Source organism: Oenanthe melanoleuca, chromosome 19 (assembly GCF_029582105.1).
Source record: "Oenanthe melanoleuca isolate GR-GAL-2019-014 chromosome 19, OMel1.0, whole genome shotgun sequence".
Taxonomy (NCBI): Eukaryota; Metazoa; Chordata; class Aves; order Passeriformes; family Muscicapidae; genus Oenanthe; species Oenanthe melanoleuca.
The window spans coordinates 8,673,309-8,696,564 of NC_079352.1; the positions used below are offsets into that span (position 1 = coordinate 8,673,309).

Here is a 23,256-nt window from a genome sequence, read left to right on the forward strand (position 1 = left end):
TCTTTTTTGGGGTTCCTGCTTCACCCCTCAGATTGCTTCTTGCTGAACCCCACTGTGAACCTGGGCTTCCCCCTGTTGCCAACAGAGAGTTTTAAACATTCCCTTGCTTTATTTTTAGGTGTATATTTAAAATACTACCAGTATTTCCAGGGAGCATTTGTAAATGAGGACTCCATGAAAGTTATTTTTGTGCATTAATTCATGAGGCAGCTTCAAAAATTCATGAAGTAAATAGAACTTTCTGCCAGGAGGCATGGGGGTGCCTTTGCTGCCCTCCAGAGCGGAGCAGACATGTCAGTGGAACACAGTAACTCTTAAATAGAGTCTCATGATCTCAGTGTGCTGGCTAAGGCACTGAGGCAGGCTGCAGAGGTGCTTTATAAGTCTTTAAGATGTCCTTGTTTCACCAGCCTTAACAGTGATCCTATTTCAGCAGGGATTTAGTGAGCTGCAGAAGCATCCCTGGGTGGCAGAGGCAGCTCTGTCCTGCTCCAGGCACATCCTCCTGCTGCTGTGGCTGTCCTGGCCATGGAGTGGCACTGCCCTGGCTCTGTCCTGCTCCAGGCTCACCCTCCTGCAGTGAGTGACTCTGCTGGCAGCAGCACAGAGCTCTGGGCTGATGCTGGGTGACTGAGGGGTGAAGGCAGCTCTGTTGAGGGATTATTTCCATCAGGCTAAAAGCAGCAGTGATTTAAATGGAGCAGATTGTGCTGGGGAGGCCAACCTGCACTGGTGCCTGTCCTGCTGTAGCTAAAGATGGCCAGTGGGGCTGGGGTTGGTTTAAGGAGTCACTCTGCAGTCACTGAAATGGTATCACTATAAAATGAATGAAAAAAGAGGAGAATTAGGTCTCACACTTCCAAGATGGGTTAAACTAAACCAGAATAAGCTGGTTTTTCTCTGCAATGAGCAATATCCACATGTGGAATTATTTATAAACAAATCTGCAGAATAAATTCATATATAGAGAGTCTTTATCTTGTTGTAGGATCTTCCTCTAAATATTAAGCTGAATGTCTGAAGCAGGGAATGGCAAAGTGTTTCAGAATAGATGAAGGAGCAGACTGAGCCTGTTTTTGATCTGTGATGAAGGAATGATGTCCATTTGTGCTGGCTCCTGCCCCAGCTCTCTGCTTCTCTTTGGATGCCAAACCTGCAGCGAGTGTGCTGCCACTCCTGCCTGTGGGATGCATTTCAGGCTGGACAAATGTTCATTGTGGTTTGCACAAAGGTTGCTTTTCTGTGCTCAACTCAAGTCTTGAAAAGAGAAGGAAAAAACCCTCTCTTGGGATTATTTTTTTTTCCAGGTAGCTTCTGACCTTGAATGATATTCAGTGTTTTTCCATTAGGACCAGTGGGGCTCAGGCTTAAGATTTAGGGCTACTCCCTCCTCCTCCTCCTCACACTAAATGCTTTTTTTATTATCCATTAATGAGTAATCAGAAATTTTTAAAAGGACATATGGCTTCAGTCCTTTCACAGACAGTGGGATCTGTGCAGCTTTGCAGTTTGTAGACAGCTATAAATGGTAATGAAGAGCACATTAAAACCCTGCCTCCATAGCAGGTCTGTAATTGCTGTTGATTTGCTGCTTGATTTGGTGGCAGAGGCTGGGCCAGAGCTCCCAGGTGAGTGCCCAGCCCCACTCAGGCACACCTGGTGCATGTTGTCATTGTGTGCCAGTGCACTGTTGATAAAATCCCCATTAGTGATGCTCCCTTCCCTCCACACTCCCAACTCTCAGTGCAGGGTGTCCAGAGTGGTTCAGTTATCCCCCTTAGAAATGAGAAGGATGTCAGACTCACAGTCAGCCTGTAAGAGAGCTGAGAGATGACTTCCTAACCTCCTTTATTCCTTGACTACCTGTTGTATCTCTGTGCACCTGACCCCTGACTGCCTGAGCATCCTTCTGCCTGTGAGCCAGGAGATGGACAGCCCTGATGTCCACGTGGCACCCCTGCCTTCAGGGGGGCTTTGGGGGGCTCTCAGGCTGTGGGCATGGCTGCCCAAGTGGCATCAGCTGCAATGTCAGGCTCAGCAGCTCCCTGAAATTCCTTTGTGCAGCAGGGAGGAGTCAGGAGCACCTGCATTGTGCAGGAAGGTCAGAGGGGGTCTCACCTACAAAATGGATGTGTTTGGTTTACAGGCTGCTTGAGAAGTGTTCTCTGGGCTTGTTAAAGCTCTGTACTTAGAGGAGCAGAAGAGCCATTGAATTATTTGCTCCATTGAACTGATGGGCTGTGAAGACTCACTTGTACTTTTAACAGGCTGCAAGTTCACCAGAGGAGCACAGCCCAGTGCTCAAGAGGGAATAATGCACATCTTGGGTTCCACAGCACCATGGGGAAACAGAGGAAAGGAGGAAACTGCAATACTTGTTAAACATCAACAAAGGAATTTCATTATTTCTTGGAGGAACCTTGTGATGGGCTCTGGACTGAGGTTCCTGTTTTCCCATACCATCACCCACATATGGACCATATGTCCTGGCAGCTGCCTGTGAGAATCCACCAAACTCCTGTGCAATAAAGCATGTTCTGTGGTGTTTAATGTTTAGGTGATTATAGAATGCAGTGGATTACTTGATTACTTTATGTATGTTTCTGCAGGAGTATTTTATATAATTTTTTTCTGTTTTGGGGGACTTTTTTGTTTTGTTTCCTTAAGAGGGGATGGATTGCTACCTATAAAAGATTGAGAAGTGTAGCCAATAGTTTTATTGTCCTCCCAGTGCTGGCCTCTTCTGTCTTTACAAATGCTCTGGAGCCACAACTCTGCATAAGAAAAATGGATTTGTCACTGAATTTTCATGCTTCATCCTCACAGAAATGTAACTGTTGTCCTGGGCTTTAGCACTGTGCCTTCAAGCTTGGATTTAATGCTGATCATTATACTTTTAGAGCAGGTTACATAGAAAAATAGAGGCATGGAGCACATCCAAAAGCAAGCAGCCTTGCTTTCACTCCCATTTTATTCGGGTGAGGATGCTGAATATTTATTAAGAAAATCCCACTTTGACAGAGGAAAAAAAAAAAAAAAAAAAAAAAAGGCCTCTGTATTTTAGAAAGGAACAGCTGTAAAGTGCAGCTGTTGAGCTTAATTGTATTTTTACAGCCCAGAGCTGAGCACCTGGAGGGAGCCTGGGAGCCCTGGCTGTGCTGGATTGGGATGGGCTGGTGCTCAGGGAAATGGGATCAGAGAGTGGCTGTGCTGGGTTGGGATGGGCTGGTGCTCAGGGGAAGGTCACAGTGTGGCTGTGATCCCTGTGGCTATGCTAGGTCAGGGTGAGCTGGTGCTCAGTGAGAGGGGATCAGAGAGTGGCTGTGCTGGGTTAAATGGGCTGGTGCTCAGTGAGAGGGGATCAGAGAGTGGCTGTGCTGGGTTGGGATGGGCTGGTGCTCAGGGAAATGGGATCAGAGAGTGGCTGTGCTGGGTTGGGATGGGCTGGTGCTCAGGGGAAGGGGATCAGAGAGTGGCTGTGCTGGGTTGGGATGGGCTGGTGCTCAGTGAGGGGATCAGAGAGTGGCTGTGCTGGGTTTTTTGGGCTGGTGCTCAGGGGAAGGGTATCAGAGTGTGGCTGTGATCCCTGTGGCTGTGCTGGGTCAGGGTGGGCTCAGTGGAAGATCCCTGTGGCTGTGCTGGGTCAGGGTGGGCTCAGTGGAAGGTCAGTGAGGCTGTGCTGGGTCAGGGTGGGCTCAGTGGAAGGTCAGTGTGGCTCTGGTCCCTGCTCCCACTGCTAACACAGGTGGCTCACTGCTGCACAGGTTCAGCTGGATCCTGCACCCCTGCACAGCCTCTCCTCTGCCACGTGAGAAACCTGCTGCTGTTTGTTCTCACCTGCTGGGTTTGAGTGCTTTGGAGAAGGGCACTGGAATGGGGGTGGCTGTGCACCTCTTAGTGCCTTCTGCTGCTGCTGCTGCTGTGGTGGGAGTCTCCAGATGGCTCCTTTGACAGTTTCCCAAGATATTTTTATTTCTGTGTTAGCACAATTGTGTTTTCCTTAGAGGAGGTTGTGCTCATTTTTAGGATGTATTCTGTGTTTCAGATGTTGGTCATAGCACAAAAGTTAATTTATTGTTTTGATCCAAGCAGATTTGACCCTGGAATCAAAGCACTGCTGCTTTCAGCTGATGTTTCTGAGACAGAATTTCTCAGAAACTCCTTTTGAACACCTTTGTTTGGGGATTGGTCTTATCATGTCAAAGAGAGAGTTGCCTTGAAAAAACCCTTCTATTTGACACCTGAGTGATGATTTCCCTTTTGTTGAGATCTCAATTTAAATCTTCACAATTCTGATGGCTTGGTAGCAAGCTGACACACATTACACCTGCTGCACTGAGCGTGCTTGGCTTTGAGTGCAAGATCAAAAACTTCCCTCCTTGCACACTCATTCCCCATGGAATTTCCAGGGGGAGGATCAGAGAGCTGGGGATGTCCTGCTCTGGAGAGCTCCAGTGTGGGAATTCAGCCCAGCACAGCAGAGCCAGCTCAAGGCTGCTGCGATTTGGGCTCATTTTCTTTTCATCTTAGCCAAAGTGAGCACAAAATCAAGTGGAACAGCAAGTGAACACAATATATTTATTGCATTTTGGTCTGCTCAGTCTTTCCTAAATTCCAGATACAATGGCCTTTTTTTTTTTTTTTTTTTTTTTTTTTTTTTTTTTGCTTTGCCTTTCTCCTGGTGACTGTGTGGTTTAGAAATTGGTGTTTCTTGCACATTTTCAAACTATCTTTCAAAACAAACACCATTCCCAGAGGTGAGGGCAACCTGAGACCCTGATTGCATGAAGTGTCATTAACCAAAGAGCACCAGAGGTGATTAATATACACCCTTGGAGCTTTGTGGTGAAGCTTAATGGTATGATCTTGGAGCAAATAGTGTAAAGCCTTGGGAGTGTCAGCTCAAGCCTGTGTGCATTTAGCTGTGGATTTCTGGGGTTGTTTTCAACACCCAGATGAGGCACTGGTGTCCTTCCTAGGGGAAAGCAAACTCTGCTCCACAGCATCTGAGTCAGGGCCTTCAGGTAGAAAAAAAAACTTGAAGGGTTAGGGACTTGGCTTGGTGGGGCAGGTGACTCTTAAAATAGAAAACACTTATCTTTGTTTCCTCTGGAAATATGTGCTGTATCCTTGGGAGGCAGCCTTTGGATCAGTGCCCTGCCTATTCAGAGCCCTTCTACTTGAAGGGCTGTAATTTGCAGCTTGTTTGGGGTGGCTTTCACTCGGTGCTTTGCAGGACTGTGCTGGGCTGTGTGCTCCTGGAACACTGAGTGATGTCCCAAAGGACCCTGCCAGCCCCTGCCATGGGGATGGTGGAGAGGGCAGCAGTGGGTGGGTGTGGGCATGTCCTGGACCCTCCATCCCTCTTCATCCCTGTGTGAGCATCCCACTCTCCTCTCTGTGAGTAATTAACCACCCCATTAGGAGTGAGCCCTTCCCATCAGCTCCCTCTCTGCCAGCACATTCTCCTCTGCTGTCTCTTTTTCTAGCAGAAAGCTCTTCCTACAAGTGGTACTTGTGTAACTTGGCAAGGGTGTTTTGATGGGCTGGCTGCATTGTTCATTGAATTACTGTCTGGCTGGAAAGCCAAGGGCTGCAATTTTCTGTGCATTATTATTCTTGGGATTCAGCCTCTTAGAAATGCAAAGTGGGACAGTTTGCTGCTTGAAACATTTCCCAACAGTTCAGGGCCTGGCAAGAGATGGAGGGATCTCTTGGGCTTCAGTAACCTTCAGGTTTTCACATGCTTGGACATGCATTTTGAGTGAGTCCTTTTATTTATTTCAATAGTTGTGTCAAACATTCCTCCTCCCTTGTATTAACTATGGCTTCACTGCCCTAAAATAACCCAGCAGGGTTAGGAATATTTGCCACAGGAATCTTGTAAATGGCTTGCACATAATTATGTTTTTATTCCAAGGCAAAGGAGATATAACTCTTCAAAATGGATAAAAATCTTGAAATGAACATCTGGACATACAAATTAAATTGCTCTTAGTGTAAGGACAGTGCAGTGCTTTATTCTCCCTGGCAGGCTTCAGCACACTTGCAGACTCGACACTAATCCACAGGATCAGAGTCATCTTGTAAACTTAATGTCCCTAAATGTTTTCACATATTTTTATTGCAAATCTATCCTTTCAGGACATTAGAGATCAGCCTGAGCCCTGGTGAGGCACTGACTGAGAGCTTTATATACTTAGATTGAGATAGCCTTGGGTCTCAAGAGCAAATCATTCTTCTGACAACAAACCCTCCCCTGCCCTGCACAAGCTGTCACCCTCACCATCAATGAAATTATAGATTAGGTTATTGATTATTTTTCTTTTTTTTCCCCTCCCACTTACACTCAGAACTCTCATGAAAATTCAAGGCATTTCATATCTTTCTATTGACAAAAGCAACAACTAAATCAGATTATGCAACTCTTAATTCCCAGAAGTAATTTCCAAATTGTTCTTAGGTCCTTTGCCTGCCTGGTGCTTGCATTTGGATAGAGCATGCTGAGACACTTGCAGCTTGTCATGGTTTAAATCTTAATTAGTTTCATGGGAGTGCATCCTTTTGAAATGCAATACTTGGACTTTCTCTAGGCTATTCTTTTTTTTTTTATAAAAGGAATTTAAATATCCAGTATCAAAATTAAGCATTTCTACTCATTTATGTTAGAAGTTTTTGAAGAGTATTTAAAGAAAGCAAAGTCAATATACTAACTACTAATATTACAGGGGAACAGGAGGTGGGTGCTGGTGCTGTTTGTTTTTGGGGGTCAGGTCCCCTCGTGTGCCAGGGGTGGTGGCAGCAGTGCCATCATTAAGGCCATGCCAGTTGGCATTGATACTGGCCCTCCCTGCGTGTATTTGTGAGATTTGATGCAATTCTGGTTCTTCTAGACAGGCTGGGGGAGCTTGAACTGGCTGAACAAACAATTCTGGATATAGATGCAGAAAGCTGATCATTTCAGGCACTTTTTATTTAAACAGAAAAAGACCAGGGCACCAGTAAATACAAAACTTATCACTCTATCAAGGCAGTAACATCAGCACTTCAGTCAGGTTTCCAGGGGGAGATTTATGCCTCCTGAGATGATGCTTGTACAAAAGCTGTTTGGCTGAGATTTTCAATGGCTGCAGCACGGAGGAGCTGCTGGGGTGGCTGATGGTGTGTGCAGAATGCTGAGGAGCTGCAAATGGGGAGAGCAGAGGGCACAGGAACAGCAGGGCTGGGAGGTGGAGGAATCCCAGAGCGGGGAATGGCCAGGTGTGGCAGGGCTGTGTGCCAGGCAGGGGGCACAGGGGCTGCCAGAGCCATGGCTGTGCCTTGCCCATGTTAAACACTCCCATGAATGCAAAGAATGAACCCCATAAATCCTGATGGTAGGTTTGATAGTTGTGTTTTATATAAATGGATGCATAAAAATACAAAAAAAAAAAAAAAAAGATTTGTTTTCCCCTGATCTGCTGTGGCTGCTGTCTGGCCTCCAGCAGGATAAATGCCCAGGATGGAGACAACCTTCCCTAAAGAGTGTGAGAAGGTGCTTAGATGAGCACAGCATCCAGCAAAGAACAGTCCCTTGCCCACTGCTGGTGTGCAGTGCATTCTTAGATTAGATTTTTGCACAAGAGCACATGTTGGCTGGTTTCCTCTTTAACCCTGGAGGTGCTGGTCTGTATTTCCATGTCCTCTGTCACATTTCAGGCACTGGGAAGTGCATGTGTGCACTGTCAGAGGCAGAGGTGTCTTCTTTAAAACACTGTCTTCTGGATCTGCCCTTGTTTTCAGCGCTTGAGTGGAAACATGGCTGTTTTAAATAAAAATTGGGTTTAATGTGCTTTTAAATTGGAGGCAACTGCACTAGTTATGCAATTAACTGCAAATATTGAGTTCAAGAAGGGCAATGCAAGTACTTCCAAAATAATCAGAAGTGTTTTTAAATGGATGGCTAATGGAGAACAGACACTGCAGTGTGAGCTGCCTGTGTTCCCTAACAAAGCATTCTTTGCCCAGGCTCTGCATAAGCTTCTTTTCAGCATGTACATTAGAGCAGGAGTCTGGCAGGCTGTCTCGTCATGTGTCTTGTCCTGTAGAGCCACTTATTGGATTTCATCTGCTTACCCTTGTGCCATCATCAGGGCAGTGCTTAAAAGCAGCTCTTGTATGAAAACAAAACAGCAGATTATGCAGCCTTAGTCTCTCCATGGAGGAGAGCAGGGGAGAGATGGGGAAGGGAGGAAGCCTCCATTCCTGACCTTTAACTCAGCAGTAAACATAAATCTCCTCTAATGCTCTGCATTAGACCTTTGGAAGAAGGGGCAGCCAGCTCAGGCAGGCTGCAAGGATGTTGTGAGGTTATGCAGGGAGAAAATCAGAAGGGCCAAAGCCCAGCTAGAACTTAATCTGGCTACTGCCATAAAACACAGTAAGAAGCATTTCTACACAAACATTGGCAGCAAAAGGAGGGCCAAGGAGACTCTCCATCCTTTGTGTGATGTAGGAGGAAACAGAGTGACAAAGGAGGAGAAATGGCTGAGGTACTTAATGCCCTCTTTGCCTCAGTCTTTAACAGCAAGACCCATTGTCCTCAAAGGACCCAGCCCCTGAGCTGGAGTACAGGGACAGGGAGCAGAATAAAGCCCCATGATGCAGGGGGAAATGATCAGAGACCTGCACCCCAGAGACACACACAGCCCATGGGGCTGGGTGGGATCCACCCAGGGGGCTGCTGGAAGTGCCCACTCGGCCCCTTGCCACCATTTATCAACACCCCTGGCTAACAGGGAGCTCCCAGGTGACTGGGGCACCCAGTGCACACGTGTCCAGGGAAGGGTGAGCAGGGTGGTGCTGTCAGCCTGGCCTCAGTGCTGGGAAGGGCACGGAGCAGATCACCCCAGTGCCAGCACAGGGCACACACAGGGCACCCAGCAGGGCTTTAGGCTGGCCCTGCACAGCTAGCCTGCCTTTGGTGACAAGGTGACCACTTGGTGGCTGAGGGAAGGCTGGGATGTGCTCTAGCTGGAGTTCAGTGGAGCTTCTCCTGGGCACTGCTCTGCTGGCAGATGGCTGAGCAGGGAACTCACCCCCAGCCAGAGCTGCTCCCTGGGCTCAGTGCTGGAGCCAGCCCAGCTCAGTGTCCTCATCAGGGCTGGGGATGAGGGGACTGAGGGCTCCTTCAATCAGCCTGCAGGTGACACCAGGCTGGGTGGGAGCACTGACCTGCTGGGGGGCAGGGAGCTCTGCATGGATCTGGATCCATGGTCTGAAAGAAAACAAGCCATGGAAAAGCTACCCTCTTAAAACAAGAATGTTTGCCACTGAAGTTGCATCCAAAATTTAAAAAAAGACCTAAAAATACGACCACCAGTTTGATTTTCATAATGTAGGTGTCCACCCAGAGCATCACCTCCCAGAGTGGCTCTTTCCCACCTCGTAGCTGCTGTTAAGTCATTCATTCCCTTTCCTTTTTGCAGGGTCAGTTATGTCTCAGCTTGGAGAAGCTGCTACATTTCCCTGCTGCTCAGGCATGGTGTGCAAGTCCTGCATTGTGATTCAGAGCACAGCCCTCCCTCCCCTGGGATGGGCTGCTCTGAAGGTTGCTGTCTTTGGCTCCACGTTGCAGGGGAGACGTTTTGAACAAGACCAGGCTCTCTGTGGAGTTCAGGCTATCTTGTTCAGATTCAGAGATCTTCTATAGCTCAGGGAACTGGAACATCATTTTAGCTGAAATGACATAATCTGCTCTGGTTTGTTTTGATTTCTCTCCCCTTTTCTAGTTTTATGCTCAGTTGGTGTCAGAATGTTTCAGTGGGAGTAGAGGACCTCACCACTTGTGGGAAGAGCTGCAGGCTCCTTGCTGGATCTGTGGGCTGCTGTCACCTCTGCACCTTGTCTGGAGAGCTCAGATGACTTTTTTAAGGCTGTGCAGTGAGTGAGGCCCGAGCCAGGAATGAATGTTGCTGTCACTTGTGGCCCCATTTCACCTCCTGTGTGCAGCCACACCTGGGCTGATGGCTGGTGCAGGGCCAGGGTCTCCTGCTGCACTGAAATCTGTGTGAGCTGGCACAGGTGATGAAGGTTTCTCCAGGCTGAGTCAGTGTGGGAGCAGAGATTGTGTCAGGGTATGTGATCTGGCCCAGCATCTCAGCTGGGATGGTGGCAGGGCACCAGTGCTGGGGTCTGCACTGGTGGGACTGATCCCAGCCACAGGACAGAGCTGCTCCTTCATAGCAGTGCTGGGGCTATAGGAGAGAAAAACCACATCCAGGGAATGATGCTGGTTAAATCAGTTAAAGGAAACTGCCCATAAACTGATGATCATGGGGTGAAAGAGCTGGAGGAGCTGGGGAGGAGTTTGAGCTGGAGCTGCAGGAAGCCAGAGCAGTAACTCTGGCATGCTCAGGGGGCAGGTCAGGCAGAAATTCGTGTTCAACAGGTCCCTGATGGTCGTGGGCACAGGTGGTGGCTGGGCAGGAAAGGCTGCAGAGTCCCAAGGGTGCACCAGGACTGTTCATGCTGCATGTGCCCTCCTTGAGCAGAATGCTGAAGGGAGTACACAGTAAATTAAAAACAGAAGTGGTGGTTGCAGAGAAAAAAAACCAGGTGATGGATTGAGCAGTTGCTGTAGAAGGGGGAGGAGCTAGGCAGATGAGAGATGGATATGAAATGTAAATGAAGCTTGGAGGTGATTAAGTGGACTTTTCTACAGTCATTTCTTATGCTGGATGTGGGAGGCTGTGCTGACAGGGGAGGAGGAAAAACACCACAGCTCAGAATCAGCAGCATTTCCCTGTTGATCATGTAGGCAGAAAACAGGGGCAGCCTCTTTATTGGGGGGTATGAACTGAATCAAACCCTCCAAATGCAAACCTTGGCTGCAGGACCATTGTGTCATGCAAAGGGAATCTGCATTTCCCACCACCCCCCTGCAAAGGAATTAGTAATTCCTTATGACATCTCATGGCAAAATGATTTTGTAAGGCTTGGCGTGGAGGTGTGGAAAGAGGAAATGAGTGAGATGTTTTTAATTCCAGATAATTTGTTTGGTGTATAGCTGTGAATTAGACACATAGGGAGTCAAAGTTAATGGATGAAGAGAGTATTAAAAAAGACAGAGTAATGTTACCAAGAGAACAGAATTGTTCTCACCAGACAATGCACTTTGCAGATGAGAGGATTGTCATCTGGTTTTATTACAAAATAGAGGTTAGCCCCCCCTTTTTTTTTTTTTCTTAAATTTTCCTCCCCTAAACTGTACCTATTTGTGAGGTTTTTCACAAAAATAACATTTTTTCCTGAAAATTGAATTTTTGAAAAGAACACAAATCCAAATAGTAAAGTAATTAAGATTTCCTGCAGGAGAATGCATGTTGGCTTTGCATTTGCTGCATGTTCAGGAGCAAAGGAGCAGATCTGCTCACAGGATGAAATTAATCTTACCTTTACAGACTGCCATAAATTGTCCTGTGGCAAACAGGTGCTTAGGAATTTGCTCAGCATTTTGAACAGATCTCTTCAGCCTGGGGCAGGGAGGTGGATTATGGATATCATCATTTTGCTGCTGCAGCCACGTCATTCCTTGCAATGGGACAATCCTGAATCCCCAGGAACTTTCCCTTTGAATGACAAGGACTGCATCTTGTGCTTGCAGCTCTGGAAGTTCTGCTTCACTGGGGAATAATCCAGATCCCAAAGAAAGCTCTTGCTAATCTGTTCAGTGTGAAGGGAATGCTGAAGGTTTCATTACAGCTGTGGCTTCAGATCCTGCTGATTCCATGAGTGGAGAGCTCCAAGAAAAACCTGGTGGAGACCTGGAGCAGTGTTAGTCTGCCTTTTGTTTGGTATTATTTCAGGGAAATGCTTGTTTCAGAGTGAAGGCTTTAATCATTTGACTTGTGAGGGAGTTGTCTCTTTAATCTCTTTCACTTTGGTTTTGGCTTCCTTCAAAAACTCTTTGCAGCACTGGTGCCTGTTTGCTCAGATCAGCTCTTCCAGAGGGGAATGAAAGCAGTGTTTCCTCAATTAAAAAAATAAATTAAAAAAAAAAAAAAAAAGAAAAAGAAGAAAAAAAAAAGAAGTAAAAAAGACAGAAAAGATTATTGCAGCACCAGATTTTTAAGGTACCAAGCCTGGCTTGCATCCCTGAGATGAAAAGGAAATTGAATGTTGTGTTTTCTAAAGTACTTTTCTATCCCTGGATATAGATCTATCAGCCAAACATTGAAATTGAGGCAGTTTGCTGCTGCATGGCTCCAGCTCCCATGGAGCCTTCATCCCTCTGCTTTTAGAGCCTGGGCTGGGCCTTTGCTTCCCACAGGGATGCTGAGCACAAGCAAAGCTCCAGTCTGATGGAGCCAAGCTCTGGGAGAGCTCAGTGGTCTGATGGAGCACTGGAGGGGCCTGGGAAGGTGCTCTGAGCACGGCCAACCCCAAACCCTGAGCCCTGGGAGCTCAGCTGTTCACATCAAAACCTTCCTTTGCCTTTGGTTGGTGCTGGACAATGTGTGGCTCTGCCTTTGCCTCCATCCTGTCACTGCACAAGACAATAATCTGTGTCCATGCTGGAGGTGTGGAGCACAAATTAAAATCCAAGGTAGTTTTTAAAAACTGAAAAGCACCTTCTGTTTGCAGCAGGACATCTTATGCATCACTAAATTCCTTTTCCTCCCAATTCTTTTGTTCTCCACTTTGAAAATGCACATGAAACATGCCTGGTAATTAACAAGATGGTGGCAGGTTTGGGAGGGAAAACAAGTGTGTTAATTCTTTTAAGGCATTGTTAAAAAATATTTCAAATGTTTTCCCAGTAGTGGTTGGGATTTTACCTCTAAAATTGCATGAAAAGCAAAATACTGTTCTGTGATGATACTAAACTGTATAATGTAAGGTCACAAGGTTCAAGGAAACACGTTTTCCTAGAGGAGATAGAAGTGTTTATCTAGTCAAGTGAGTCATTTTCCTAGATAAACAAGTTTTTTAACAACTGTAGAAAATTAATTTTCAGCAGGGAATAGTGAATCTTTAATCTCAGCTTCCCTGCTCAGCATTAGGAAAATCTTCACTGGAGAGTGACTGGTATCTGTGTGCCTCACAATGGTAACATTTTGGATGAATACCAGATTTCTGAGTGTTTTTCTGAACACTGTCAGCATGGAAAATCCATCCCTGCTTTGGATTTAGTGGTGAGCAGTCAGGGCAGCATCTTGCTTGAAAGCAGCAAGCTTTCATGTGTTCACAGCTCTGGGCTTTGGCAGTGCATGTTTGGATTACCTGTGAGCAAGGAGCCTTGAAGGGCTTCAGAGAGGAGAGTCATCAATTCAACTTCATTTCTTCCCAGGTTTTTGGGAAGCTGATGCAGTAACCTGATTCATTTGTATTTTAAACTAGAAAATAATTGCACCATTTCTGGGGGTTTCAGACAAATAGGTGTGCTGTTATAATTTTTTTGTTTGAAAGCAACAACAAAAATTTCTGAATAATAGTGTTTTCTTTGAAATGGATTAAAGCTGGTGATAAGAACCAGCTCTCCCAAGACTGGGATGAGTGATGGTTGTGCTGTGCTTGCAGCTGGTCCAGTTTCATAGAATCACCAACTGGTTTGGGTTGGAAGGGACTGTAAAGATCCTCTAGTTCCACCCTGTGCCATGGGCAGGGACACCTTCCACTAGACCAGGTGTTCCAAGCCCTGTCCAAGGCCTTGGACAGGTCATTGACCTTTTATTGGTCATTGCTTTACTTGGCAAAATTGCTGCTGTGCAACAGGATACAGCTCTGAGTTCTGTGAGTGCACCAGAGAACCTGAGAACAGGAGGAAATACCTGTATGACAGCCCCAAATCCTGCAGTGGTTATTGGAGCTGTCATTATCCCAGAGTTACAGATGGAAGGTAGTGTAGACTCTGTGAAGACAGAGGTGAAAAGCCCCAAAAATTGGATTTGAGGAGTCTTCTAGTTCAGTGCATTGTGAGTTGAGTTGGTAAAATGCAAACTGGGAAGTCCTGCCCTGGGACTGGCCCACGTAGGCTGCAGAATTAAACCCCATCCTTTTGTGGAGCTGCATTTCACAGCTTCCACTCAGCTTGCTGATTCAATGCAGCCATCCCCAGTGAAAATGGGATTTGATGTTCTCTTAAGCAAAATTCATGTATAAAGAAAGGAATTATTAAGCCAGGAGTTAAATTCCACTTGCTGTGTGTTTCCCAGGCACGCCTGGAGCTGTTGTGCTGTTAATGTGAGCTGCTGCTCACTGCTTTTGCTGCAGCCTTTCCCTCAGCCTGCCCAGGTCTCTGCTTGATTTCCCTCTGCTGGATTTCCCTCTCTGCTGATTTCCCTCCCTTGTCTGACAGATCCCTACAGCCAGCACAAACCAAGGATGATTCATTCACTAAATATTCCTGAGTGAGGAGCTGGGTTCGAACTCTGCTCTGGTTCTACACTTTAACTGCCCTGCTGGGAAAGAAGTGGCTCCTCAGAATATGGTAGATAGTTAGCAGTCATATCTCACTTCGGGGTGAAATTTTTCTCCCATCTTGCCCTCTTCTGGTTCCAGGTAGGGAACTGCCACTGCAGAGTCAATAACCAGCTGAGAGAGGCTCCTGGGACTGAGGATTTCTGCCAGGTTGTGTGTCCCAGACCAGCAGGGCTTCTTAACACAATCAATCCCAAACACTCAGACCTCTTTCTTCAGAGGGACACCCAATACCTTCCCCAGTGGCTGCCAAGTTTTCAGCTGTGTAGGGGATGTTATAAAATGAAAGATGGTTTCACCAAACTCATCATAATCTGACAAACTAATGAAAGAACGTGCTGCCTTTTCCAATACAGATTCTCCTCCCTTCCACTGGTTTCACTTGGAGTTATGGCAGATGTGCTGTCCTGTGGCCTTAGGGAGGAGAGACATTTGCATTGCTGTCCAGTGTGGAGAGAGACCTGAAAATCTGGAGCTTTAAAGCTGTGTAGAATGAGCTTAGGTCTGCATGGATGTTGGCTGTGCTTGTGGAAGAGAGGTGAGGAGAGAAGTGAGAGATTTGTTGTGCAGGCACCCTCTCAGCTCATTTGTACAGTTGGATTTTTGGCAGCTTCTTGTCCCTCCTGGTGCTTGCAGGGCTCTGATGTGTTTCTCTAATGTCATTCATGTTGATAGGCTGCAGTGTAATATTGGCATTTGTTTGCTGCTTTCTACCAGAGAAGGTAATTTTTTACAGAATAAATGGCTGTTTTGGAGGCTCCCCTTTCACAGCTCTTCTCCAGGAAGGTTTGCCCTGCAGAGGCTGCAAGACATGCACTGGGAATGCCCACTTTGGTGATATTTAAAATTAAAATTCTGGCATTGCATGAGCTCCTAATTGCTTCCATCTCTCTTGCTCTTACTCAAAGTTGGGTAGGTCATATAAAACAAGATGGTTGCATTTGCATTAATCTCCATACTTAGGTCAAGGGTTCTTTTTTTTTTTAACCTCAGAGAAAGATGAAAAAAAATAATTTTCCACTTGTAGTTTTAAATGATGGGCATTACTGTGCATATGATTGGTTTTGTCATATCCTCCCCACTTATGTGATGCTCCAAGTGGACTCAGCTCAGCAGGGCAGGCCTGTGGTGCTCTTAAAATACTTTAAAATTTCCACGTGGACTTTGCCCTGGGTTGGTGTCATAAGAGATACCATCAAGCAGAAATACATAAAACCAATAGAAATGAAACTTTCATGATGCTTTGATTCTTCAAGTTGCATTTTTTCCAAAATAAGTGGAAGCAAGGTATTCCTTGCAGGTGTTGGAATGGGAGTTATTGCATTCATTCATCAGCAAGCTGATCTCTGCTGCTGTTCATGGAAGGCAGTATCTCAAAAATACATTCTCAATGTCTGCACAGCCCTGTGCTGCTGAAAACTAGCAAATTATATTCTCTCTTTCTCCTTTCTGATGAGCTGATCGATAAAGGAGGCATTTCCATAACATGGTATTTACCCTCTCCACAGCTGAAATACAATATTTACAGTTGCAAATATTCCTCACAGCTGGTAGCTGGTTTCTCTACCCTGCTTTTATGATAAGTTTGCAGTACATTGCTATCACAATCCTACATGTTTTTGTGGCTGCATCAGAAAAAAAAAGAAAAAAAAAAAAAAAAAAGACAAGGCAGCTGCTTTGAGGTCTTGTGTAGTGTTTATGCAGGAGGTGTGTGTTTCTTTTGGGTTAAATTCTGGAGGGAACTTTCCTGGTGCTGCTGGTGCTTCTGTGCTGAGTGGGAACATTTGGGGTGTGTGGCAACCTCAGCTCCCACTGCTCACCTTAACCTGTCCATGGATTTCTCTAACCTCATGCATTCCAGGTGTTTAGTGGGAGCCTGAACCTCGTGGGAAACGGGGAATTGTGGGGGAATCAAACTGCTGGAATTTGCAGAAAGATGGCATGAGTTGGGTCTTTGCTGAGCTCTGGGGGTCTGGGAATCTTTGAATTTCTTCTGCAGTTCTCAGTCAGATGTTTTTCTCATTTCTACATATTTTTGTTAGTCCTAGTTAAATCATCTATAGTGCAAGAATTATTGGAAATATATATATATACACACATGTACATAAAATTTACATTTTCCCAGCCCTGTCAACTTAACGACCTTATTAGCATTTTCATGTCATCTTTCCAATTAGAAAATCGTTTTTTTTTTTTTTTTTTTGTTTTTTTTTGTTTTTTTTTTTTTTTTGGTCAATATTCATCTTGCAAGTAAAAGAGAAAGCTGCCTTGGATTAGATTTCCATCATGTCTTCCTCTTTGATGAAAGCACTGATTAGCAGGAGTCATTTGCTGCTGCTCCCCACACGAGCTGTCAGCTGTCATCAGGAGCAGGAAATGCATGTTTGTAAAGCAGAACTGTTATTAGCAGAATTCAAGCTATGGGAAGGTTGGGATTTTTTCTTTTCATTTGCAGATGTGTTAGAGGAGCAGGGAAGTGTGTGGGCAAGTGTTCTTTTTGGTTTTGATTATATTTCTCCCCTGCATTTTCAGTTATGGCATTGTTGAATGACTTACCACAAGTTCTCCCACCTCTGTGAAAAACAAGTACAGTGTGATAATGGGTTTTTGTTGTTGTTGACTGGTACATCAGGTCCTCTGTTAGCAAACCAGTTAAATGGTGAGTCACTCCAGGGAGTAGGAGTGACTGCAGCATGCAAAAAAACCGGCACAGGAAATTTTGGATTAATGTAAGCAGAGAAACTATCAATAGAAATGCTGACCATGAGTGTTCCCTGAAGTAGAACAACCTGGCTTCAGGAGGAGCAAATAGATTAATGTTGGTATTGGCAATGAAGTCTTAGTTTTTTCTACAGACATTTCTGCTTGGCCTTTAGAGAGAGGGTGGCATTGCCAGTGTTGGGGGATGAGGGGACAAACAGCTGGAGAGACTGCTCCACACATCTGGAGCTGTGTCCCTGCTCAGGGTCCATCCCCTGGTGTGTGTCTGTGTCACACAGCTGGAGCTGTGTCCCTGCTCAGGTCCATCCTGGTGTGTGTCACACAGCTGGAGCTGTGTCCCTGCTCAGGGTCCATCCCCTGGTGTGTGTCTGTGTCACACAGCTGGAGCTGTGTCCCTGCTCAGGGTCCATCCCTGGTGTGTGTCTGTGTCACACAGCTGGAGCTGTGTCCCTGCTCAGGGTCCATCCTGGTCTGTGTCACACAGCTGGAGCTGTGTCCCTGCTCAGGGTCCATCCTGGTCTGTGTCACACAGCTGGAGCTGTGTCCCTGCTCAGGGTCCCTCCCCTGGTCTGTGTCACACAGCTGGAGCTGTGTCCCTGCTCAGGGTCCATCCCTGGTGTGTGTCACAGCTGGAGCTGTGTCCCTGCTCAGGGTCCATCCTGGTCTGTGTCACACAGCTGGAGCTGTGTCCCTGCTCAGGGTCCCTCCCCTGGTCTGTGTCACACAGCTGGAGCTGTGTCCCTGCTCAGGGTCCATCCCTGGTGTGTGTCTGTGTCACACAGCTGGAGCTGTGTCCCTGCTCAGGGTCCATCCCTGGTGTGTGTCTGTGTCACACAGCTGGAGCTGTGTCCCTGCTCAGGGTCCCTCCCCTGGTCTGTGTCACACAGCTGGAGCTGTGTCCCTGCTCAGGGTCCATCCCTGGTGTGTGTCTGTGTCACACAGCTGGAGCTGTGTCCCTGCTCAGGGTCCATCCCTGGTGTGTGTCTGTGTCACACAGCTGGAGCTGTGTCCCTGCTCAGGGTCCATCCCTGGTGTGTGTCACACAGCTGGAGCTGTGTCCCTGCTCAGGGTCCATCCTGGTCTGTGTCACACAGCTGGAGCTGTGTCCCTGCTCAGGGTCCATCCCTGGTGAGGGTCTGTGTCACACAGCTGGAGCTGTGTCCCTGCTCAGGGTCCATCCCCTGGTGTGTGTCTGTGCCACACATCTGGAGCTGTGTCCCTGCTCAGGGTCCATCCCTGGTCTGTGTCACACAGCTGGAGCTGTGTCCCTGCTCAGGGTCCATCCCTGGTGTGTGTCACACAGCTGGAGCTGTGTCCCTGCTCAGGGTCCATCCCTGGTGTGTGTCACACAGCTGGAGCTGTGTCCCTGCTCAGGTCCATCCTGGTCTGTGTCACACAGCTGGAGCTGTGTCCCTGCTCAGGGTCCATCCCTGGTGAGGGTCTGTGTCACACAGCTGGAGCTGTGTCCCTGCTCAGGGTCCATCCCCTGGTGTGTGTCTGTGTCACACAGCTGGAGCTGTGTCCCTGCTCAGGGTCCATCCCTGGTCTGTGTCACACAGCTGGAGCTGTGTCCCTGCTCAGGGTCCATCCCTGGTCTGTGTCACACAGCTGGAGCTGTGTCCCTGCTCAGGGTCCCTCCCTGGTGAGGGTCTGTGTCACACAGCTGGAGCTGTGTCCCTGCTCAGGGTCCCTCCCCTGCTCTGTGTCACACAGCTGGAGCTGTGTCCCTGCTCAGGGTCCATCCCTGGTGAGGGTCTGTGTCCCCTGGGAAAGGCAGGAGACTCTCAGAGTGTGATCTGGGGTGCAGGGAATGCAGGGCTGGGGGAGGAGAGCAGGAATTTGCTCCAGGAGCTCCTTGAGCACTCGAGGGACTCTCCTGCCCTGCCACCCATGTGCCATCCCTTTCCCTGGGGAGGAGTAGTGTGCAACCCTCCTGCCAGAGCCTCGGGAAGCACCTTCTGCTGGATCTCACATCAGCCAGCAAGTGTCCATTGAAAACAGAAAAACGAAAAAAGTGGCTTTGGGTCTATTTATTTGGACTATTTGTGAAAGTTCAAGGCTTTGACTAAATTGGTTTTATGGCTTCTGTTAGCTAATAGAAAAAAGTGAGGTTATGTAATGAACGTGGTCTTTTTAATGGTAATATAAATGTTTGCTAATTACCATATGGAGATGAAGGTCATATTAATTACAAAACGGTTCTTGCAACGCTACCAGGCAACCATCCTTTTAATTTTTTTTTTTTTTATGGGATTAATTAGAGATAATATGCATTCAGGACTGACAGCTTTTCTTCATAATGTTTTCCAGAAAAACATGTATGGCTCTATTTGAAACTAATTGACTGCTGTGTGCCCTGCACATCTGTGCTGGGTGGTGGCATCGACATCTCGGCTGCACTTTGGCCAAAAAGGGCAATCAGAGCAAACAGCCAACACAACAGCAGAGCTGGAGCAGTGCTGGCCTTCTTCAGCATGGATTTAAAATACAGATGAGAGCTTGTGCCAAGAGCTGCTTGGGAGCATTGGGTTTTGTTAAAGACTGAGGGATCACTCTGGTAAATACCAGCTGCCTGCAGTGGGGTGGCAGCAGAGCTGGTCCTGGTCCTGGATGGGGCTCTCTCTTCTGCTGCATGGCTGGGAGGTCTGCAGTGGGATGCAGAGCTTTGCTCCAGGGCTGGGCTGTTGCCAACAATGACAACAGTGAGCTCTTCCCTTCCCCTGTTTCTTTTCAGTCTCTGTGCTGGAGGCACAAATCCAGTTAAAATGAGCAAGATGGGCAGTGCCCCAGCCTCCCCCTCCTGGACATGGTCCTGAGGCACTTGGTGCATGGGTGTGTGTGGAACTGCTGCAGGCAGTCTGGCAGCACAGGCTGCAGGGCTGTGCAAGGCAGGAGCTCAGCACTGCTGATGGCTGTGAGAAGCTGGTTCCTCCAGCCTGGAGTGGGCAGGGTGGCTGGTGCCAGTGTGGAGCTGTTGGGCTCATGGTTCAGCTGGTGGTGCTGGGAGGTGCTCTGGGCCCCCTGGCACTGTGCTGGTGAGGGGCTCCCAGCATCTCCTCTGCTTCTGAGGCACACGAGCACACATCCTCAGCCTGGCAGAGTGGAGAGTGGGGGTTGCTTGTCAGGAGCCACAGGTGGTCACTGCCGTCTTGCCCTTGACTGCCATGGCTTTCCAAACATCATGGAGAGTGGCTTGGCAACTCCATCAACCAATTCCTTCAGGACTCTGGGATGCATTTCATCAGGTCTTATAGACTTGAGCCACAGGTTCCCCAGGTGGTCATGAACCTGGTCTGTGCTTACAGTGGGAGGGTCTTTGCACTCTCAGTCCTTATCCTGTCGTCCATCCACCCCAGAGGTGTGGGAGCTGTCAGCCTCTGGTGCCAGTGGTACCACTCACCATGATGGGAATTCTGAGCTGGCCTCAGCATGCAGGCAGCCTCTGGCCCACTGCTGACCTCAGAAAAGTGACAAACTGGAGCAGGGATGGAAGAACTGAAGATGAGTTTTGGTGTTTGGCATCTCCTGGCATGCATGTGCATGTTGTATTTGCCTCTGTGAGTGTGCATTGGTGAACTGAGCCAATCCTCTGAAAATTGCAGCTCTTGTTCCCAGGCTACAAAATGATCACTAATGATCTGGGTTTGTATTAATCAGTGTGGGAATAAAAGGATGGCAAATCTGAAACTGCTAGGCTCTGTTCAGGGTCCCTCCCAGGGGCTGTGCACTCAGTCAGGGCTGTGTCACTTGGACAGTCATGTCATGGCTGAGCAGCTCCTTTGCCCTCCTCCTGCCCACACTTTGGAAGATCATGCTGAAGATAAAAGTCAAGAGGAAAAATAAGCCCTTGCCTGTGTTTCAGCCTGTGCCAGGATTTAGTTTTTAGTCCCAAACTCTTTGCTGCTCGGTTTTAGATGTTTAATGTGTCACTCAAGTTGAACGTTGTGATGACAGCAATCAGATTGACTCCAGTTCCTTTGTGCTGGCACAGTGCTCTTGTTCAGATATGTGTCAGCAGAGGGGGTTTAAAAACACAGATGAGCTTCTGAGCTGAGCTCAGGACTGTGTGCACAGAGAGATGGCCAGTACCTTAAAACAATTACTGTTCAAATAGGGTGGAGAGGAGGAAGGAATACTAATGTCTGTTCTGATGATGTGTGTCTGAAGCCACGAAGGGGTTTAGACTCAGATGCTTGAAGGTATTTAGCAGTCTAAGCCTGGCTTAGGTGGCCAGGTCAGAATCTCTAGAGACTCTGGGGAGCACAGTGAAGGTCACAGGATAAGGACTAGCAACAAGCCAGTGCTACAAGCTGAACCCAAAGCACCTTAGCCATAAGTGCCTTAATTGTTGAGGTGTTTTCACCTTTAGCTTTACCAACAGGGAGGTGCTGCCTTTATTTTCAGAGCTCATTGTTTTTCTCAAGGTAAATGTAGTGAATTGGAGCTTGTTGGGCATGAGCTGTATTTTCTTTGTTACCCATCAGAGGTCTCCTAGATGTTAGGGATACAGCCCTCTGAAAATCACCATTATCACACACACTACCCTCAGCAGTTTCTCTGTGGTTCAGAGGGATGTGTGGGGCTTAATGTGAAATGTGGCAGTGGGGTTTTTTCAAGTAAAGGAAAGAAGGAAATCATGGAAGTCTGTGAACATTGTACTGTTATATGCTTGTTTTAACTTATATCTAAGATTGGTCTTAAATAAGTGTCTTTAAGACAATTTTCTTGATTAGAGAATTGCATTACTGATTTTTGTTAATATAATGCATTATGGCTGATGAACCTGAAGGTGACCTTCAAAAGGAGGAAACCCTGAGAGAGGTGTGTACTGATGCTGTAGCTGGAGCAGTGGGTCATCACAGGGTTCTACAGCAGCACTTTGTTCTTTGGGGACACTGTAGAGACTTTGGGGAAAAAGACACACATGGGCATCACCCATTGTGCTGGAGTGGGGCTGAGAGTGTCATGCTGATGCTCAGAGCTGGAGGAGGTCACAGGCTGTTTCTGATTTGTTTGGGACATGTCTAAATAGCAGAGCTCTTGCCATACAAAGGAGGGAGTGACATTAAGATACCAGATTCTCCTGTTTCCTCTCAGTTGAGTTTTTACATCTTGGCTCCACATGCTCTCTGATCCACTGTTCAAGGACACATTCCACCTGCAGTGCCTGTGGTGAGGTGGTTGGCAGCCACCCTTGTCCCCAGGCTGTTGAGCTCTTGGGTCATCAAACCTTCTGGAGACTGATTTTCAGTTCAGAGCTTGGTCTCTGTTAAAATAAAAGATGTTTGTGTGGTCTCTGTGGCATCTCAGAGCCAAGGGCCCAGGGTGTGTGTTTGCCCTGCTCAGGGCTGGAGTTTGGGCTTTGGAGTTTGTGTCCCCCAGCGATGAGGTGGCTGCATGGAGGGTCAGAGTGGCTGTCCTGAAATGATGGCAGTGACAATCAGAGCTGCTGCTGAATGCTGGCTCAGGACTGCTGCAGAGACAAGATCCTTTGAGCAGAGTTCCCTGTGCCTCTCAGGAGCTCCCTGATGAGGGTGACTGCTGACAAATTCAGCTGTGAAGGGTGAGACAGTTTATCCCAGTTTCAGGGTGTTTGTTTTTCATTTTTTTGCTGGGTTGAGAAGATGCCTTTAATATCATTCCAGTGAAGTGAAATGAATGGTGTAGTGGCCTGGGGACTAAAGAGCACTCCAGCTTAAAAAATTTAATTCCTCTGTACTTTAATCAGGTAGAAAATGAGAGGATTGTTAAGCCTGTGCTTTCTTTGTGGCAAGACAGCTTAATGGAAGCCTGGAGTGTGCAGCTGAGCTAACAAAGTTAGCAGTAGGTTTGGACCCCACAGGACAGAACAGGAATTGTGATGGGCCCTGTTTGCTGTCTGGTGGCTTGGAGGGGAGGGTTTGTGTGCCACTGGTTTGAGACCAGCAGTGGCAGTGCCACGGGCTCTGTTTGCTCCTCTGCTCATGCAGCTCTGTCACTTCTCACCAGCCCCAGTGATCCACTGTGAGCACACAGTGTCCAGGACAGCCAGAATGACAAACCAGGGCTCAGTGTGCAACAGGCAGCAGTGCCCAG

The 23,256-nt window shown here is 47.4% G+C and overlaps 1 protein-coding gene across 3 annotated transcripts in view; it reads left to right on the plus strand.

The window, feature by feature from the left end:
- The window catches only part of AUTS2 (activator of transcription and developmental regulator AUTS2), a 760,670-nt gene that overhangs the window by 63,773 nt on the left and 673,641 nt on the right, over positions 1-23,256 (plus strand). The gene's annotated exons all lie outside the window — the stretch shown is intronic.